At 39.0% G+C, this 20,832-nt stretch overlaps 1 pseudogene; it reads right to left on the bottom strand.

Moving 5' to 3' along the window:
- Positions 1 to 18,712: 18,712 nt before the first annotated feature.
- LOC107653239 (SH3 and cysteine-rich domain-containing protein 3-like) overlaps positions 18,713 to 20,832 on the bottom strand; it is a 41,650-nt pseudogene continuing 39,530 nt past the window's right edge.

The following is a 20,832-nucleotide window of genomic DNA, read 5'->3' as shown; positions in this document are numbered from 1 at the left end:
CTTATATTTTTGTAAAAATGCAAGTGTTTACACAGCTTTATTTTAATTTTAATTTGAAATACTTTGCATTTTAAAATCAACTTCTAAATGTCTGTTCAGTAGTCCCTATAACATGACATAATTTTAATTTGTGGTGCTTCTAATTAAATGATAAAAAGCAGTTGCAAATGTTGTACAAAATAAATATCACCACAACTCATCTTTGCACCAATAAAAGTAAAAACACTGTTTTTCTACCAAATTATTTGTAATATCTAATTATTATATTAATATTTAACTTACATTGGAAAGGTTTCCGTGACCTCTTGCGAGATCTCGGCAAAAAGTCTCACGATTTATTTCCAGAACATGATGCATGATGGGATACACCTTGAATAGCTCTCTGGAGCGGTATTCGATATAATTGATAAATTATCGATTGATAAAATAATGAGTAGCTAAATGAATAACTGATATACATCGGATATATGAATCAGACCATTTTTGTGTAGGATTAGGTGCCGCAAGCGCGCCAAGTTCGCCTCCTCCGTCACTTATACCCAGACATCCAGTGGACGGTAGGTTTCTACAGCAAGATTTTAAAGTGCTAAATTACTGGGCTACACTATAACTAGGCATTGTCGGTTTTTAGCCGAAAGAAAATGGCCAAAAATATATGCCGAAAATATTTTAGGCCCCCTTCTGTCAGTGCTTGCACACACTTTCACTCCAGCCGTTATCAAAGGACAATCATGTCGAGCCCATCATAACAACGAATAAAACCAATAAATATAACAAGAAAAGCTCAAAAGCAGCAGACAGGAAATGACGCAAGACCTGTTTGATGCGCGTGATCGCGCTTTATGTTTCTCTATGGTCACTTTACACAGGCCCGTAACCAGCTATGAGGTCACCGAAGCCCGGACCTCGGTCAATTTTTCGTGTTCAAACATAAAATTTGTTCTCTGAATGACTAATTTGCTGTTAAACTCCTCATATGTCTGCACGACATGTATAATTCAGTTTAGACAGTTTGCAAGAATGTTTAGCATCCATGGTATGAACATGATCGCTGCGAGACGCTGGCGGACTGAACGAGGCTTGAGAGAGTTGTGAGTGAGGCCTGGGCGCAGCCTCCTTGCTGCCAGATCCAGCTATTATAAGCGTTTTTGGACAGTTCACCCCAAAATGAAAATGTGATGTTTATCTGCTTACCCCCAGGGCATCCAAGATGTAGGTGACTTTGTTTCATCAGTAGAACACAAACAGAGATTTTTAACTGAAACAGTTAAAGGACAGTTCAGACATTGCGGTGAAAATCAGAGGTAAAAAACGATATAAATACTGTTCAGTTTCTTGCACAGACCGATCGTTTTGTGTCTTTACACATCAGTGTATCGTCACGAGCCGCAGGGTTTAATTTGGTTTTGTTTGTGTATGTTTTATGACTCTCAAATCCGTGATTCCCATCCACCTCCATTATATGACTGACAGACTGCAACGGTTTGAGTTAGAAATCTTCGTTTGTGTTCTTCTCTGACGCTGATCATGCCGGTTCAGCTTCTAATCTAACGTGTGCGTGCTCCCACGCAAACATTTGCTGAACAGCGACCCCTGGTCACCAATTTCGGCACAACACCGGAACGCACATTTTCAAAGGAGAATAACTGACTGTAGCATTGTTTAAGTATACTGACTTAGCATGTTTTTTAAATATCTGCAAACATATGATATTTTTATGCTTTAGTAGAGTCAAAAAATTACATACAGCACCTTTAATCAGTTTTTTTTCCCTGTCTTGTCCCTCATCTTCAAACCTGCTTGGAAAACTTGTGCAGTTCTGGGTGGGGTGGAGTGTGCTTCCCAGATACCTGGATGTTGAAGTTGTAGAGAGCAGCTTCCCAAAGTCATCCACTTGCTTCCACCTCCTTAAACTTCCGATGCATTACAAAGAATACAGTGTTTTCGAAAGGGACATTCTTGCTGCTATATGGAGTGCTGATAATGGTTTTGGAATGGTCTAAGGAGGATGTACAAACGTAAATGTTCCACAGTGCATTAAGCATTTAAGTAATTATTAAAAGTAGCACCTAGTTCTGTCACGTGTGTAACACTGCAAGTAAAGGCTGCAAGCTTGTAATGTGTTGAGGCTGTTTGACGTTTAGCATGTTTCTTTGCTAGTTTCTGGTAGGCATGAGAAGGGTCAATTTTATAAATTTGTCACTTTTTCTTATGGTGTTCATTCAAATTGTGTACATTACAGTTTTATACAATTTGTACACTACTGTGTTGTATGATGCAGTATTTTACTTAAAACTACTGTAAAATAAAAACACTGGAGCTCTGTTACGTATCCGGTCCATGAACTTCCGTCTGCTAGCCATCAGAGGTCACCCTTTCCATTTTCATTGACTCTCGCACTACACACTGTTGCATATCACCCCGGACTACATTTCCCATCATTCATTACACTGATTGCACACAGCACTGATTGCACACAGCTGTATCATATCACTCACTCACTATTTAACACTCTATCCGTCTCCTATCAAACTGCCGAGTATTGGATAGTCGTGCCTTGTAGGTTCCTCTTAGTGTATGCGCTTATCGCCCGTAGTGATAGCTACTCTACAGAGCCCTCGTTCATTCCTAGTCCTAGCCTAGTCTTGCCCTGTCTGTTTTCTTAGTCTTTGATCCTTGCCTGTTTACCTGGTTTATCCCTCTAGTCTCGGCCCTTTGATTCTGTTTGCCGATCGTTGACCTCCGCTAGCCTTAGGTTTATTCTTGTGTCTTGCCCGCCATATACCTGTCTGCCATTATCTGACCCATGCCTGTTCTATGACCACGTCTCTGTCTTCTGTTAAGAATAAAGCTTGCACATGGATCCGCACGTCTCAAGTCTTGTCAGCCCCGTAAAAGCCTCAGTCTGATGACGAGTCCACAGTTGAAGGGGGGACTGATTTCCTTCCGTTCGCAGTCGGTGGCAGTTCCAGCCACGTTGAAAAAAGTCAAGGTGCTTCTGAATGTGAGGCAGAAAACTCCAGTGTAAAGCATACAGATGAACTTCATTGTCAGGATTTAGAAGGCCTTCTCTCTCAAGATTGGTAAAGATTGTGTAGAAGAGATCAAGCACTCCGGCATAAACATCTCGCCAGAGCCTCTCGATTCTGATTGAAAAACAGATAATTATGTTAGTTTTAAAACATTTCTATATTACTACACTTGATGCAGTCCTGTGGCCTGCAACATGCACTAGGCACAATTACTAAAGAAGAATACAAGTATTCAAAAGATACTTGGATATACATCATCAGCCAGACAGATATAGGTAATAATGCAGTAGGGAGTTGATATTTTTGGGAAAAAACCCTTAAAGTTCACCCCAAAATGAAAATTCGTCCATCATTTACTCACCCTCATATCATTTTAAACCTGTATGACTCTTTTTTTCTGCAGAACATAAAACAAGATATTCAGAAGAGTGTTGGTAACCAAAAAAAACACAAAAAAAAACAACTGCTGGCACCCATTGACTTGTATGGACACAAAACCAATGACAAGTCTATGGGTGTCAGTGTTTTTTTGTTACCTACATTATTCAACATTATTATTTGTTACATACATTATACTTTTGTGTTCTGCAAAAAAAAGTAATAAGTGTTGAAATAACAAGGGTGAGTAAATGATGACAATTTTCATTTTTGGGTGAACTATCCCTTTAAGCTTCAAAAGTAAGAAGGATTTTACAATTATCCATCATAGTTTTGGGAAATGAGGAATAGAACTGTATGAAGCAATATGTTCTGTTTTCAGTATGGTCTGTAATAGCCAGACTTACATGTAAAAAATAATGCTCACATTACTGGTAAACAAAATCTGTTTTTCTTTGTAAATCGCATAAAACGGGGATTTACCTCTCTGGGTTAATTAGACTAATCTGGGTTCTACCAAAGTTATAGTCTTAGCACAAAATTGTCTCTGTGTTAACTTTCATGTCTACCAATCGAAACAATGTCTGTAGAAACAGAAAAAGGGCACACTGCTAAAAACAAGTATTAATTTCAGATGAATGATAGAAAGTGATTTATTCCCAACAAGAGCTGTGGATGTTTACCACATCACTACAATTGATATTGCATTTTGAAAGGTACAGGTAAATTATTCTGTGCTGTGGTCTGTTTGTAAACATCTGTTATGTAAAATAACTTGTTCAAGGCAGTACTATATTACAAACAATCCCTAATTTTCAAAATTCCTCTTATTTTTCCAAATTTTAAAAATAATTTTCCTGATTCTGCAATGGAAAACTTTTGAGCGCCACTGTGTCTTATATAATCAGCAAAGTAAGTAGGAACAACTTACAGAAACTTTAGTCTTATTAAAAATATGTATATATAAATGTTTAATGATTTAATGATTTAATTCATTTAATGGTTTCATGTTACCTCTTATTATGAACGCTCCTGCCAGCAATATGTGAATTCCTGTTGAGTCCTCTGTTAGCCACCATATAGCGTGCAACATCAACATTTTCCCCACCTTTGTCTGACCTTACACGAGTTGGCATGCCATATACTTGAACAGCTTCAAGAAAGCTTTGCAGGACTGTTGCTGCACGATTGTTGGTGGCTGCACTCAGGTACACGATGAGACGGCTAAAGCCATCAATCCCACCGTGCACAACAATACGCCATCTGAAATAGATATGCATGGGCATGGATTAAGGGCAATACTATTATTTTTAGGCATCTTTGTGTGCAAGCTTAGGCCAGTGAGACACAGAGTCTATCTACTATAAATGTCAATATTGTTTCTGCTGCATTTCATTAAAGCAATGTGCCCCAAGAAGCCCTGGTTTACAATGACTTTATAACAGCTAAGGGGCGCTGTTAGGCACAACACAAGTGGAGTAAAATTACTGTTATAAAATCACTGTAAATTACAGCTTCACTTGGCTTATTGCTTTTATAAAAGTTATTCCATATTATACGTGGCAAGGTTTCATAAAAATAAAACACAGTAAATAAAATATGAGTGATATTAATAAAAATATATTCATACTCATTTCAACATACTATGATTTGGGACATACTAATTCTAATTTTGAATACTATTAAAAAGTTACCGATTAATATATATATATTATACTGATCACTGTCACAGTATAACACTGTTTAAATACTTTCCAACTGATCAGTACAAACAATTTTAAGAAGGAAACTTTGTAATGAACTGGCAAGCTTTCCAAGATTGTTGTGGTTCTTCAGATACCTTATCAATTTGTGATTGCCGTCGATGTGCCATAAACTATTTGGCGCTGGTACAAAGTAATTCCTGCGCCTTCGTGGGTTGAGCTGAAGGGTGCGAATTGAGACTCCATAAGGATCCACACGGCGCATGGATTCCTGTACACGCTGTCCTATAATATGCAAAATAAATCACAGAATTGGTGTGAATTACTCAAAATCACTAACACAAGTCAGGTTTTCAAGTCCCATAAGAAATTCACAAGCAATAAATAAAGCAACTTCTTTCCAGCATTATTAATAGATCAGATATTGACCAGAAGCCTTTTGGTGAATGTTCCCCTGACCCAATGACTCACTTACTCTCTATACCCTGTGCATTCAAGTGCCCAACCATCATTTTATATCCACTATTGTGATGGTGCTTCAGAATTTGGGTGACAGTTTCATCCAGATCATTGTCATCCAATGGAGTAAATAGATCGTGGACTCTGATCATTAAAAACATCAAAGTTAATTGACACAACAACGACACTGTACAAACAAAACTGTGAGATTAGCTGCCCTGGTTATTAGCTTTGCTGCAATTTCAACGACTTAAAACTAGTGTTGTCTGAAACAAAATAGCAATACATTAATGTTAAAGGTTGTCCTATATGAAGTTACCATAACAGGCCTTTAAAAACCTAAAGCAAATGAGGTCTAGAGGAGTTTTAAGTCAAATCAAACTAGTTTCATAGCACAACACTGCAACTCATTATCTTGTAACAATGGGCACAATGTACATTACAGCAATACAACAGCCTCTATTTTTAACTCTAAGAAACAGCAACAAAAGAGGAACCCTTTGGTTTCGAAAAGTTACAATAATTCACAATATATGGGTTTAAGTTCACAACACAAACATAAGTGTCAAATCGGCAGGGGTGTGAAGTAACGAATTACTAATACTCACGTTACAGTAATTAAGTAGTTTTTATCAGTAATTGTACTTTGAGTAGTTTAAAAATTGTGTACTTTTACTTGAGTACATTTTAAGTGATGTATCGGTACTTTTACTCCGCTATTTTCCTCCGTTTGTGGTCGTTACATGCTTATTTTAATTTTATGTTTATCCATCAACGTGATTGGATAGAGAGTAATAGGCCTCGTGACTTTCGTCAAATCAAATTCTGAACTTTAACCGCCAACTGTTTATCATGGCTGCTGGAAGCGCATTCTTCAAGCATCAATTCAGTTGCATCTTCCTCTAACTTAATATGTTAAGGTAAATTTCGTATTTCTGCTTACTAAATGATTTGTATATAGGCTATGCTTGCCTATCTACACGGCCTGAAATTTGGCGTGAGGTTGCGGGTATTGCATACACAGCAAAATCACTGGTGTAAAAAGAACACCGTGTCAAATTTAACACCAGCAGTGTCTATATGTGTCCACACTACAGAGTGTAAATGTTACACTTTTGATAGTGTTAACTTCTGACACCCTTTGCGTGTAAATTCAACACTCATTATTGTTAATTGTTAAACCTATTCAACACTATTCATTGTTTCTGCACTACACCAGTGTTAGTATTCAATTAGTGTTAATTTTTAACACTCTCCTTTTAAGATCAACACCAGTGTAATTTGAATATAACAATGATGAGTGTTCAAAATACTGATTTATAATAGCACTTTTGGTGCTTTTAATAGCACTTTTGTTAATATTTGGTTGTTTCTACAAAATTAAATGGCAGGACATATTTGCAGAAAATATTGCGAAAACTTTATTGATGTACACCACATTTAACATTCACACTCAAACACAGCATTTCACTGCATTTATAAAAAACTTTACAATTTGCAGTTAATTCCAATCTGATGATAATAATGACAAATAATTAATTCACAGAAGTCAAAACAGTCATTTTTCACTGGTATTCGGATCCATTTCGGGTTACCTTTACACTCCACTTGAACCAGCATTTCTTCAGAATGAAACACTCTCGCTATTAGGATAATCACACAGTCTGTACTTTTTTTTAACGAAGCTAGCACATATCTTAGGTGTTTTGCCAAGTGTTTGCCATAGTATGTCAAACAGTCATCTAGATGACACCAATATAAAAAACTAAAACACACACACACCGCTAACGTTAACGTTACATCTAACGTTAACTCCTACAATAAATTTTTTAAACCAACCAAGCAAGTTTCGCTTATAAATGATTAAACTGCGTGACGTTTTTGTCCTGATAAAGTGTTGTTTTGGTGATATTTCTCATGTTTACGTCAATAAAAAAGCCAGGCCTGCAGCACCCCTCGAAATAGATCTTAGTTTTGTTAATCTAGCATCATGCAGCGCGTTTATACGTTCTTCCACAGACAATATTTAATAAAACGGCAACTTACATGGTCAAATAAACACCTTAAACAGTGTTCAACGAGGGTAGACTTTAAGCCAGCAACTCATCAAGCGACTAGCTGAAACATTCTGAAACTGGTCGCGCGGTGCGCCACATCTATAAAACAACGTGTGACATGGCGCGCGCGCGGCGCTTCTCGTCAGGTGTGCGACCGCCGATTTAGAGTGCGTCACGGCTTCATCCGCCTATTAGGCCGTAATTATTTCAATAGTTTTTATCCCCTGTAAATTCTCCTCCTGTCCTTGATATTTTATCTTTTTATACAACTGAGCGTTTGTACAGTTACAAACATTAACTTGCGTGTTTTGCTCATGACCAACTGTGTGGTTTTTAACGTGTAAAAGGCGCAATGTAGAGGGGGAAACCTAAATGTCGTGGCCACGATTTAGGAATTTGTTTTATGAATTCACGATTTATTAATACGCTCCTTCATTTTAGGTAAATCACGGACACGTAATTAACGTTAGTGCCCTAGTTTAACCCGCGTCCATGATCTGAATTACTGAGGTATCAAATTTGTACAACATGGCCCCGATTTATCTTAACAAGGGAACGAATTGATCAAAGGCTCCGTAGATATAAAAATAACAATTTAATTTAGCTATATCGTGTGAGAATCTGATTTACCTGCTTTTTCTTCGGCTTCGGCTTCAAGTAAAAGAAAATGGCGGACACAGACTGGTGGCCTAGCGTTAAGTGGAGGCGTGGCTTTTTACGCCACTTTGGGTGAAATTTGAAAATACACTTAAATTTCACACTGACACTGGCTTACAAATAACAACAGCAGTGTTATTTTTTCACCATGTAGTGTTAAAACAATGTCAACACTGTTAATTTTACACAGTCCCTGAAAATTCTACACCAGTGATTTTGCTGTGTACAGTGTTAACTCGCGCAAGTACCACGTTCACTCACTTATGAGACGCGCGATCTGCGCTGCCTCGTCTCTCTCGCGCGTGCGTTCTGCAGCAGTCACTTGGATAAGTCGTTGCTTGTGGAACTTGTTGACTTTTGATGAGTTTGAGCGCGTGATGCGCGCTGTGAAAAAGTGTGTTGGAAACACAAGCACCGTTTTGGAGAGAAATGGGCTCTAATTTTAACCCATATCATGGTGTGTGATGCTGAACTATGAGTTTCTAATGGTGTTTGTATTTGCACTGTTCTAAACATTAATATTTTATGTGCAACAACAGCATATGCTGTCTCAGTGGCCTTACACATGATTTTAAATCTATTTTTTTCAAACTTTATGATTTAAATGGGGATGATTGTACTGAGAATAACTTTCATCTTTTCTTCAACTGAATACTGTTTCCGTGCTGTTTTGATGTATTTTAAAGAGTTGGCAGTCAAAATTAAAACTGCTGGATGAAAGATAGTCTTCATTCTTTATGACAAACAAGATCATGCGAATTACAGAATGTACAACGTTTTTAAAATGTATAAATTGCGGTGTACAGCGTTTATTATGAGGGGGTAGAGCTCAGTACTCACTACTCAATACTCATGAGTAATTTTAAATCGGCTACTCTTTTACTCTTACTCAAGTAGTTTTTTGGACAAGTACTTTTACTCTACTCACACTACATTTTTTGGAAGGTAATGGTACTTTTACTTGAGTATATTTTTTCAGTACTCTTTCCACCACTGCAAATCGGTCATCAAAACGTACAGCTGACAGAATGTTATAAATTCCCTTATCCCATGCTGTGCCATCCTCCGACGAATTGTTCTCTCGCACACTCCAAATAAATTAGCTATATCTCCAGCGGTGTGTCCTAAAAGGAGGTGTGCCTCGATTTCATGCTAAGGTAAAAGGTATGGTGGACGTCCCATGTTTTCTCCGTTTCTGAGCGCAGGTGAAGCTGGCCTGCTGCGTCTTGAAGACCGGCGAACACAGCTGGCTCAAGGTCTACATCCATATCAGCACTGAGCTGAACTACATCATCGACTACACGTTCCAAACAAAACAGAAGGTAGTCGCTTGGTGCATGATCTATATCATTTGCTATTAAACGCAAATCATTAGCAATGGTACTTAAAATACCCGCCATATTTAACAGAACTATTATCCACAGTAGAACAGCCGTAACTACTACTTCTGGTGTTTTATGGCGGTTTGGCAAACCAGCGAAAGAGGTGCATTACCGCCACCTACTGATCTGGAGTGTGGAGTATGCATAAATTTGGAAGAAAGAAATACAGAAGGGAAAGGAGAAAAAAGAAGAAAAGAAAAAAAAAACTAGATTCTATCTATTGTTCCTGTGTTTTTCAGGTATTTAAACATATTTTCTTGCACTCTTGATTGCCTCGACTCAAACACGCCCCCACATCTCTACGTCACGATGTGGAAATATTTGCGTAATGCCGCCCAAATGTTCATGCAAAGAAAAAAGGTGTGATTTCAGGAACCGCAGTATAGTGTTGATAGGGCTGTCACGATAACTGCTTTTTGTTGTGCGATATATTGCACCAAAATTAATTGCGATAAATGATATTATTGCCATTTTAAGACCATTTTAAGCCACTGATTAATGACAGTATGACAATATAGCATAATAATGCAAGTACACTTTGAAAGAACAAAAAAATGTTATATAAAATAAAGAATATTTAGGCATTGGAATTGGAATGTGAACAAATATATCCTAAGTAAGTAAAAATAATACTTTTGTCGAGTTTTCCCAGGAGCGAATTTATATGTGTGCAATACACAGGCTTTGTCCTGTAGTCGGTGTTACAAGAAATAAAACAAATAAAATCAATTTAGTTCAGCGGGACATGGGACGCTACAGTTCTGAGGCGCCGCAGGAGTCACGTGACGAGAGTGAAGCCAAATGACTGCTGGGGGATCCAAAACGTTTCTTTGTAATAGCTGACATGCTCGTTAATTCTTAATTTGGGTACAGACGAGTTATAGGGGGAAAAATATTATCAAAAAGCCATGGCAACAAATGTTTTTTTTTTTGTTTAAATCAGTATATGATAAAAGTTTTAAACAACTTATACACAGTCAAATTGATTTGACTTAACTCATGTTTTACAGTGTGACCACAATAAAGGGCTTCTTAGAGTAGCCTACCATACTGACTGAATAATCAGGAAGAATTGTTAGAATTATAATTAATTATTGTTAGAATTAATACTACTAAAACAAAATAAGATGAATGCGTATGCCTACTGCTGGTTGGCTGCCCACTAGGCAAAGGCTCCAGGTCTGCTTCCTTATCGCCACCTCAAGGCTCGGTCTCTTTTTATTTTCTTGGGGCTTCGCGGAAAAATCAGAAATGCGTTTTTGCGCCATGTTGACTGGTGTATTTTTAAATCTTCAATGACGGATGCGGACGTGGTGACGTCACGCGACAATTGTTGCTTATTGTCGTTAAGCTTTTTCCCCCTATGATTTTAATGAATATTCAAATTAATAAAATTAGTTTTATTTCTTTTTTGTTACAAAATTTAAATTTATTCATTTTTAACACCGCACCCCCAGCACCCTCATTTTTTTCTTTAGCTCCAAGCCAGGGGGTGCTGCAGCAACCTACTTCCCGCGGTAATGGCTACAGACCTGTCTCTCTCCTTCCGTTCATAGCGAAAACTCTCGAACGAGTTGTTTTCAACCAGGTATCATTGTTTCTTTCACAGAACAACAAACTGGACGCTAACCAGTCAGGTTTCAGGAGTGGCCATTCAACTGAGACTGCGTTACTGTCAGTTACGGAAGCCTTGCGAATGGCAAAAGCTGATTCCAAATCATCAGTTCTTATTCTGCTGGATCTATCTGCTGCTTTTGACACTGTCAATCACCAGATCCTCCTGTCTGCACTCTCATCACTGGGCATCACAGGGATTACACTTCGCTAGTTTGAATCCTATCTCACTGGTAGGTCTTTCAGGGTAGCCTGCAATGCCTAAAACTTGGTATTTCAAGCACTTCCTGTATCTGTTTGCCTCTTTAAGAAGAATCGCTTTATGTATTCCCCAATTGTAATTCGCTTTGGATAAAAGCATCGGCAAAATGACTAAATGTAAATGTAAAATAATTAACATTTTGCAGATTCTGCAAGGTGTATGTAAACTTTTGACTTCAACTGTATCTGTATTTTAACAAAAATATTCTAGGTAGACATAAAATAACTTCTAAATACCTTTTAATGTACAGAGATTGGTTGAAGTTGAGAGATTGAAAGTGAGATTGTTTCTGGTTGTTTCTGGGGGAAAAAAAGGATTAATCCTGTAAATATACAAACTTTAAAAAAAATATGAGCTTACTGCATTTTTAAAATAATTTCTTAGTTATTGTACATGGAAAAACTTTACTTTAAAAGTAAATTACTGTAGGTGGACAGAGCAGTTTTATAAAATAACTCATTAAAACCTTAAATTTATGGTGATTAACCTGAAAGTTGGTTGTTTGGTTGTTTTTCTATGTAATTTGACGTAATTTATCTTTTTTTTCCCCCATAATTTAAAAAACAAATTATCAACAGTAATATACTGCAAGTTAATGAATTTTGATCGTAAAGTCTATTCTGTATTTTTACAGTTTTTGCTTGTAATTTTGTGAAATGGTTGTTTTCTGTAATTTAACGGAATCCATCTGGAAACTCTGCTGCCAGTCTTTTTACAATTTTTTTTTTTTACAGTGTAGTATAAAACTAATGTGGTACATGCAATGATATAGTACAAATTGAATAAAGCATAAAACTAATATGGTACATGCAACGATATAGTACAAATTGAATAAAGCATAAAACTAATATGGGTACATGCGACAATATTGTACAAACTGCATAAAGCTTAAAACTTACATAGTACATGCACAATTCAATTATATATACTGTACATTTAAATGTATCCTTATCATACAATTGTATGTTTATATGTCACATTTACACATAACCCAGTAGAACTGGTAAAGATTGTGTAATAGAATAATACAATCACGTACTGCTCTAGAGTACATCTGGTTCATCATCACTTCAGTGAAGATTTTGCTCATCATCGTTTGAATGATGATTTTACTTATCATCACTTGATTTGCAAAGTTCTTCGACAACTTCTAGTAGTGTAAACAGTGTTCTTTTTTTCAGCTGAGACACTTTAGTTGCTATGATCCATGACAGTAACATATTACTAGTGTGTCATTTTGAAGAATATTAATGGGTTATATTATATTATAATATTAATGAATATTAAAATCCGGTAACCAGCAATGTTAACTTCTCCATTGTTCTTCAGTCATTGTACAAGTAGGATGGTTGGTCGGTGTAGTATTTAACCCGCCCCCTGCTCCACTGATTGGACAGCTCCACATATTGTGCGTTGTCTAACAGATACCTGTTTTAAAGCAGTGGGTGAGAAAAAATAAAAGCCTACTTTGATATTCTGTTGACGAACATGTTTATAGTGTATTTTTTTCAAAGTGTTTATTGCTAGCGCAACAAAAATAGACAGCACAAGTAATTCACGTGTGATGTATCTGGTTGCCATGACAACCGTACACACTTTCGGCTGCTCTGTGTAACCATAGTAAAAACACGGAGAGTGAATTTGTAAGTTTACTATAGAAAACCTAAAATGTATTTTAAAGTGAGGTTTTGCATCAGATGATCAACTATAGTCTTTAAGCTCTTACAAGCATAGATGAAAAAATTCTCGCTTTTTTATCCACTAAGATCACCTGTAAATTTAATATCCAGCTTTTTCTCATGTGAAAAATGTTGTCCCTTCATAGCGTAGCGGGTTTACTTCTGCATTGTGTTTGGTCAGAAATGAATATGTCCCACACAATGTTGAGGCTGCTGTGTGATTTATTTACAGTATCAGGTTCTGTATCAAAACACAACATTATTATTATCAGACACCTCTGAAAAATTTGACAAACAAACATTTAACATTGAAAGCCTGTAAATAAGTAATTAACAGTGTTTAAGGAGCTGATGAAAATATACCTCTAATCACCATGAGATCCAGTGAAACAGAGTGAACCCGGATATTATTTCAGCTTTACCCCTCACATTCACACGACATAATTCCATGCTCTTCCCTGACATTTTATACAGATTAACCAATTCATAAGAAACAAAACAATAGCAAAGAAATGCAAATGACAAGTAGGCTGCTGATAAGTAGGCCGGGGAGTATCTTCCGTACTTTCACAGGGACAAGATGGAGGGATCACAGGGACATGTGGACACAACACTGGAGTTAAAAAGGGAATCACAGGAGACTAAGACTGTCACAGGCTCACCAGGCTCTCCCAGCACCACCACTCATTTGCCGCGTTTCCACTGTCGGGCCAAAAGCGGGCGTGCCAGGGCCAGTCGCGTTTCCACTGTCATTTCCGGGGCTTGATCGTGCCTTGTCGGTGCTTCCACAGGGCCAACGGCCCGGGTTTTTTGGGCAGACGACAACCTTTGGCCAAAGCGGTTCATATCGCTTTATTTCTGTTTGACTAATTTTCAATCCTGATAAATTAATTCATTATGATCAATGTATCACTTATTATTGTAAAATGCTTTTGCTTTTGGATTTAAATATTTAACACTGCTTTTATCATGTTCGTTTTGTGATCGTGCTAGTTCCAGTGACTTTCTGATTAGTTTTCTGCTAAATCTTCTCTTTGTTGGTGAAATGATGGGGTTGCGTGACGTTGTTCCTGAGAGGCGTGTAAAGGGCGGGTTTTAGTGAAGCGCAGCGGAGCTTCTGGACCGATGGTGGAAACGTGATTTTGGGCTCGATGCTACAGGTCCGAGGCTATTAGCCCCGCCCGGCCCGTTTAAAGCATTGGCTCGCACTGGACCGACAGTGGAAAAGCAGCTATTGATCTCAATTGATAGACTACTGTCACTCATCAAAGACACAGACTCAAATCTTTCATACTCACCTGAAGCTTGGTTCCTGTGTTGCATCTCATTCTTTCTCCGGCATCTCCTATATCTCCTTCCTGTGCTTTCCAAGATTACTCCAGGGATCTCCACATTACTAACTTGTTATCCTTCTACGTATCTTCATTGTGTACCTGAAGTAAAACCAATATATAACCCATATACTTTTAAGTATATCGGAGTACTTGTTGTTTGTACGTCACTATGGTTTATACTTGTACCTGCTTCATCTGGTTCTACAGCTTTCTCTGAGGGGCCTGTAATCGCTACCAAACATTAAGAACAGCCCGCTCTCACTGCTGCTGTCACTAAGCAGACCACTCTTCCTGTCTCTGCCATAAAGGCCTCCACAGAGCCGCCTGATTTCACCGCTGCTGCCATAGTCAAGATGGCCAACTTCACCTTTCACCTCATGACTGTTCTGCATGCCTGGGCTGCTTCAGAGTCTGCACCAGTCCGGGAGACCTTAGAGTCCACTCCAGAGCCCGATCCAGTCCGGGAGGCCTCAGAGTCCACTCCAGCCCAGGAGCCCACTTCAGAGTCCAATCCGACCCTAGAGCCTCTCAAGTCCGCTTCAGCATGTTGTTTGTCATTTTGTGTTTTGATGGTGTGTGTCGGTCTTGTGTTTGGTGTTCCTTGTTGGGAAAGCCAGGGGGCATCCTCGTTGGGGGGGTAGTGTCAGGGTTCTTTCACTTTGGTCTGGTTTATTCTTGGTTATGTGACAGAGCCCTGACACTCGTGTATCTTCTTTTCTTTGTGTGAGCATGCGGTTCGAGTTTACTCAGGCCATGCGCTCTCTCGTCCATATGTTGTTTTCATTGTGAGCATTCGTTCACATGTGTTGAGTGTTTGTTTCCTCACTGTGCGCTCTTGTCTTTTGTCCCATGCTCCTATGTCCAGGGGCGCCGCTATGGTTTCCGGGCCCCCTGAACATCATTGACCCCCCAACCCCTTCAGTTGCTCCACCTGTTCTCCCTCATTTTAAGTCAATTCTGCAAGACAGACTTTTCAGGATATGGGGTGGAATAAAAATGAGCTCCTAATGCTAAATTCAGACTACAGGATTTTAAGCCCGATTTGAGCCGATTTGCAAGTTAACGAGCTCGCCGACAGGTCGGGCTGTGATCGGGGGGAAATCAGCGGGAGATCGGCGCTCGGCAATCTTTATGTGTGATCTACACAACGACGCATCAAAGAGGCTCACTGACACGTCGCTGACGGCAAACAAATATCTAGCATGCCAAATATCTGGACCGGTCGGCCGACTCGACATCACCTCGTGTCAGGTGTTGTGACAAGCTACAACCAATGAGAGAGCAAGGCATGGGTTGAGGTCACCGGAAGAAAAACAACAGCAGCAACATGGCTTAAAGAAAAGTGTGGACACAATAAATGTAGCAAAATTTTTCATTGAGCAAATAGTTTGCAGCGCTAATTTCTTCCCGACATCCATTTTCAAATAAACAACTCCTATTTCACGTGTTGTTTCGCGTCATTCCCGTTCCAATTCTCGCGTGTGTTTTCGTGACAAAACGTGGTTTGTAGAGTCGTTGGGTGACAGAGTTGTTGTCAGCTTGTGTAGTGTGTAATCCCCGGTTGTGGATCATTTACATAGAGTCACGTAGTGTGAACACCACAACAACTTAAAGACAGACAATCAAGTCAAGTAGTCTGAACAGCACAGCGATCTGCTGACGTTTAAAGTCGTGTAGTGTGAACGTGGCTTAAAACTTACTGCCAGATTCTGGAAGATAAATTCTTCAAACAGTGGTACAAGAGGATGTGGTGCTGGTCCTTCAAGAGTCACTCAAAACTTATCTGTCGATAAAGACTATAAAAAATTTTGTCTTAATGTATTTCACAATACTTCAGCATGTTATTCTTATTTTATTTATTTTTTTTACCCATGCAAAGTCTCTGAGAACCTGACACCTTGTAATTCTGGAGACTCCATGAAGGTTGCAGTTCTGGAAAATGGTGGCGCTGGAGACTAAATGTTTACTGATGGTTTTTCTTCACATTAATTCTTAAATCTTTTGCAGTGTCTTTTCTTCTCTACCTTTTTTTCTGACCCCGCTGACCCAGTGAGCATTTTGCTGTCCAATGGTCATGTCTTAACTTTGCAATTTCTGTATTGCATTAGTTTTGAATATTTCTCATGGGGATTTAATAATTTTTGACTTTTCAGTCTGCGTTAAACCTATTTTTTGGCTCATTTTATCTGTAAAAGAAAACATGCCTAATAATTTTGAACAGCTGAATATAAGGAGTTTTTCACTTCCAGCCTTCATGGACAATTATATATCACTTATAAATGATTAAATACAAAAGTAATAGTAGTTATTAAGATTGATGTGGGTTTGGAATTGGTCAAATGTGCTTGGAAAAAAAAAAATCATCAGAATATCAACGTGCCTAATAATTATGCACGCGGTCGGTGTATTGATAAATCACATGACATTTATGATTGTGTCCAGTTCAACGCCTGTCATTGAGATGAATGGGAATGCTAATGAATAGACACTGTACTGTATACCTCCTTGATACACACCCCAAAAACATTGGTTCACAAACTGAACATGACATACCTATTATTTGACCAATTTAACCATTTAGCTTAAAGGGTTAGTTCACCCAAAAATAAAAATTAGGCTGCGTTTTACTCACCCCCGATGCATCCTAGGTGTATATGACTTTATTCTTTCAGACGAATCCAGTCGGAGTTATATAAAAAATTGTCTTTGATCTTTCAAGCTCTATCGTTTTACTCAGCGGGTGTTGCATTGCTTCTGTCCAAAAGACGTGAAATAAAAAGCACCCTTCCACAAAAAAAAATGTCTCACACGGCTCCGGGGGGTGAACAAAGGCCTCCTGTAGCGAATTGATGCGTTTTTGTAAGAAAAATATCCATATTTAAAACGTAATGATCACTTGAATCTAGCTTGCGCTCACTGTTGTAAAACGGAAGCAGTTCCGGGGGAATTACGTATGAGGTCAGCTTTGCGCATGCGCCGCTCAGAAGTGATGCATGCGGAGAGATCGAAACAAAACAACGGTCACTAACTAGAAGTACAAAATGAGGATTTGTAAAGAAGAATGTAGGAGGATTTCGATATAAGCCAAGAGGAGACTTGTTTTCCTTTGCTAAAGTAAGGAAACTTTGCTTCTTTTGATCCTGTAAACAAACATTGGTTTTCACGAGACTCACCGGCGCATGCGCAACGCTGATGATCTCACAGTCTGCCCTGTCACAGCCATGGAGGCCGTTTATGAACTCACTGTCTGTCCTTTCACGGCCAAGGAGGCCATTCAAGAACTCTCTGCTTGCTCTGTCACAGTCAAGTGGTCTGTCCATGTCTCTGCTCCGCCATGGCTTCCTGCTCTGCCGTCATCACCCGGCCGCCCTGCTCTGCCTGCACCGCCATGACTGCCTGCTCCGCCATGGCTCCCCACTCTGCCTGTTCCTCTTCACGGGCCTGGCCCTCCGTCCCGCCCCCAGTGCAGGCAGATGGCTGCCCGATCTGCCTGCTCCGCTATGGCTGCCCGATCTGCCTACTCCGCCATGGCTACCCGATCTGCCTGCTCCGCCATGGCTCCCCACTCTGCCTGTTCCTCTTCACGGGCCTGGCCCTCCGTCCCGCCCCCAGTGCAGGCAGATGGCTGCCCGATCTGCCTGCTCCGCTATGGCTGCCCGATCTGCCTACTCCGCCATGGCTACCCGATCTGCCTGCTCCGCCATGGCTCCCCACTCTGCCTGTTCCTCTTCACGGGCCTGGCCCTCCGTCCCGCCCCCAGTTCTGCCTCCACTCCACCATCCTCCTGGACTTTTTTGGATTTTGTTTGGTTGTCTGGAGCCACCCTTAGAGGGGGGGAAATGTAATGTGATGTTGTAACCCGCTGTCGGTGAGTCTAGTCTTTTTATGCCTCACCAAGTCTGTTTATGCCTCGTCAAGTCTGTTCATGTCAATTCAAGTCTGTTCTAGTCAAGTCTGTTCATGTCAAGTCAAGTCTCGGATTATTGTTTGGATGTCTGGATCACTCTGTAAATAAACTGCACTTGGGTTCTTCACTACGCTCGCCTTCAGTGGACTGAATTCGTTACACCCGACCCCATGCCTAAACGTAACAACTACCCTACTAACTATTAATAAGCAGCAAATTAGTGTATTGAGGGAAAACCAGTTATTTTGTTTTTGTTTGCTAAATGTGATCAATGTAAATATTGCCACAATGAGTTTTAGAGAAAACAAACTTTTCCAAAATAAAATGTAGTATTGTGATTTTCTTCAGAAAACGGTTTGTATGCCGCTCACATCAGCTAGGATTACACCATCATTCTTGCAGTGTGAAATAATTGATTATGTTCCTAATAAAATAACTGCTCAACAGGTTACCAACGTAGTTTTTTTCTTTCTGAGTAAATATCTTTTGTATTTATACATAGTGCTTGGTGAGTATTAAATTTAGACCCTGTGTTCATGCACATGTATTCATATTTCTGTCAGGTCAGATATTGTTGTCTTTCTTGTCATTTCTTGTTTATTTATTCTTCTTTCTCCATCCATTCTTAAGCTTTACTTATTTTCTTCATGATTAAATATCCGTCATTCAGATCTCCTGTAGCAGGTCAGCAGGGAAGAAGCCCAGTTTGCAGCCAGTGCTGACCTTCAGATATCCATTTACCTCTTCTCCTTTCTTCACCACAATCTACAAACCAGGACACATTTATAGATGCTGAGATCTGAACAATCAATCAGTAATCAGTCAATAAACTGCCTCTAAATACACTTTGACTTTTATCTTCATGTTTACTCATGTGCAAACATTAATTAGGATGACCAGATTTTTCATACAGGACATACAGGGGGTGAGGGGTATTCCTGTTTACTTTTTCATGGATGGTGTCACCCACCCTTATCTGCACCATTAGATGATGGTTGGCTTACAGTGTAGCTGGTGCATTTTACATTATGATATTGTATCTTTAGTTTCAACCTTCTTCCTCGGCACTTCCTGTTATATTCACCACATTTTGAACGGAATATGCAAATAACATGAAAGAACTCTGTTGTTTTGACATTTATATGTTTAAATTTACAGGTGTAAAGAAAACGATAGCAAAACACCCCATTTGTGCAAACAAAAAATAAATAAACAAAAAAACTTTTCACCTTCTCACCTTTTTTATTTTATTTTTTTTTTTTTTGCAATTTCTCTGGTTTACCTCAATATATAATTTGAGAAGCTGCTTGCACTGAGAAGTCAACAGGAAGCAGCTGTGTGCACTGATTTGCTAAAAGACTTGACTTGCTTCAATCTCATCACACAGACTCACACTGACCTGATCTTTCTTCAGGGTAATCTGGCCCATCTCTCTGTTTCCCACAAAGGAGCGTGTCACTTTATACACCCTCTCGCCGGCTCGCACCCTGATGATGTAAGTTATGGGCAAGTATCCGGTCTTCTCCCCAAGTTTACCCTAGAACACACACACACAGAGAGAGAGAGAGAGAGAGAGAGAGAGAGAGAGAGATTAAAGCATATCTGGGCTAGTGTTTACTTTAAAGGTTTGAAGATTTTTTTCTATCTCAGCTTAAAGGATTAGTTTACTTTCAAAATAAAATGTCCTGATCATTTACTCACCCCGATGTCATCCAAGATGTTTACATCTTTCTTATTTCAGTCGAAAATAAATTAAGATTTTTGATGAAAACATTCCAGGATTATTCTCCTTATAGTGGACTTCAACGTATATCAAACAGTTGAAGGTCAAAATTACAGTTTCAGTGCAGCTTTAAAGGGCTCTACACGATACCAGACGCAAACGGTTGAAGGTCAAAATTACAGTTTCAGTGCAGCTTTAAAGGGCTCTACACGATACCAGACGAGGAATAAGGGTCTTATCTAGCGAAACGATCGGTCATTTTCGAAAAAAAAAAATATATATATGTAGCGTCTGCTTTTTACAAAGGTGTGTTTGAACAAAGAAGCTGATGTTTCCTTCAGGCTGTAGATCTGCTGAATATCCAATGGTCCCATAGCTTCACGCTTTATTTCTCTTCTCTTTACTGCCTAAGCTTTAAACCTGTTCCTATACCAACTGTATGCGTTTGTGTGTGTGTGTGTGTGTTTGTATGTTAGACTAGTTTAAGTGTTTATGTAGTTAATACAGTCTTACTTGTATCACACTTGACGTTGTTCATTGTTTGCTCATAACTGGAGTAACTTAATCAGGCAGATTTATGCTACAAGCTCTGTGTAGAATTGTACAGTAAGAAAGTTATTTCCCTTAACCAGGAAATGAACGTTC

The sequence above is a fragment of the Sinocyclocheilus anshuiensis genome, unplaced genomic scaffold, assembly GCF_001515605.1.
Source record: "Sinocyclocheilus anshuiensis isolate Anshui unplaced genomic scaffold, SAMN03320099.WGS_v1.1 scaffold323, whole genome shotgun sequence".
NCBI lineage: Eukaryota > Metazoa > Chordata > Actinopteri > Cypriniformes > Cyprinidae > Sinocyclocheilus > Sinocyclocheilus anshuiensis.
The sequence above is the reverse complement of the archived record's forward strand: the minus strand, read 5'-3'. Positions and strand labels throughout refer to the sequence as shown.